The following is a 1,496-nucleotide window of genomic DNA, read 5'->3' on the forward strand; positions in this document are numbered from 1 at the left end:
TTAGTAAAATTTAGGTAAATGTAAGAACAGTGAGCTAAATAATGCAAAATATGTTAGTGACGTTTTTCAACATTTTATTTTACACTTAGTGCCCCATACAAAACAGGCTCTGTGATGGAAAAGTTGATTTTTTTCCCAGTTTTTTTAGTTTATATTTTTTTCTTCTCCATGACTTCAGGAGCAGGTTTGGCTCCCTCAGTTAGAAGCCACTGCACAGATTGTTCCGTCTAATTTGACAGCCACAGAGCTTCTTCTTTACAGCTTCTATCGTTTAACTGTCATCTTTTTGTGTGTTTTATCCTGCTACATTTGAGTTGGTCTTTCAGAGCACTTCTGGAGCTGAAATCGTTATTCGCTGCGTTTCTTCTGCCACTGCCTGAGCTGTCAGAGCGAACAGCTCTGAGCCAAGCAGCTGTGCCAGCTGCAGAGCAGAGCCTGTGCTCATTGGTRGGCAAAAACCACCTGGGAGGCTGAAACATCTCCTTCAGCTCCGGACGTTAGAAGGTGAAAATGTGGAGGGAGATCCTGAATAATTCCATKAAGGATGCATCATTTGCTCAGATCACTGGTGAGCAGTGATGGCTGCAGTAACACACAGCTGTGGCCCACAGGGAGCAGTGCTCCGACACTCCACTGTAACAGATTTCTGTCAATTTACAGAGGATTTTTTTACAGTATCTTACTGTATTTCATAATAACATTAAAATACTGTGAAATAACTGCATACTGTTAGCTTACAGTTAAATTAACAGGTTATACATTAACAGTAAATAACTGTTTATTTATCAGCATAAACAGAATTTATTTCAAAATGTAAAAAAAACCAGTCCCTTACAGGTCCTGCCATTATCTGTTAGAACCTTTTGAAAGCTGGTTCAATCAGTCAACTCTGGGTTTATTTGTGAGTTTGTCTCTGGAGAATGTTTTTCTGCTTCAGTTTACAAGTTCTGAAGGTAAGATTGTGCTTCTGTCATGAACAGTTTTGMGAATGAATTGTAGCTGATTTAGCGAAGGTGGTRACAGTTACAGTACTGAAAGTACTAATTAAACTACTGTAGTACCTGCAGATTAAATAGCTCAGTTATTGATGAAGCTWCTTTATATTTTTATACTTTGRCAGTGACACTGTGCTGCTCTTTTGTTCTTTGTTTTACAGGCCCTGATSGTTCATGTGCACAATYATCTAATGCTGCCGTCCAGACATTTTTAYGTGTTAGCAATCTCCTTCTTCWTTTTCWTGTTTGTGCAAAAGACTTGTGTCCGAGCTAGACTGTGATGCATCTCTGTCACACTGTTGTTGCATCTATGTTATTGCTGTTGTTTTTCTTTAGCATCACACTGTTGTTGCTGCCATTTTACCAGAAAAAAAGAATCTGTTTTCTTATTTATTTAGTAAATTTGGATGGCATCATGGGAAGTTTCAGATTTTATTTTATTTTGTAAATTGATATACACATCCTGTAAATTATGACAAAACCAATCATACAGTATTATAC

This window comes from Austrofundulus limnaeus, unplaced genomic scaffold (genome assembly GCF_001266775.1).
Source record: "Austrofundulus limnaeus strain Quisiro unplaced genomic scaffold, Austrofundulus_limnaeus-1.0 Scaffold247, whole genome shotgun sequence".
NCBI lineage: Eukaryota > Metazoa > Chordata > Actinopteri > Cyprinodontiformes > Rivulidae > Austrofundulus > Austrofundulus limnaeus.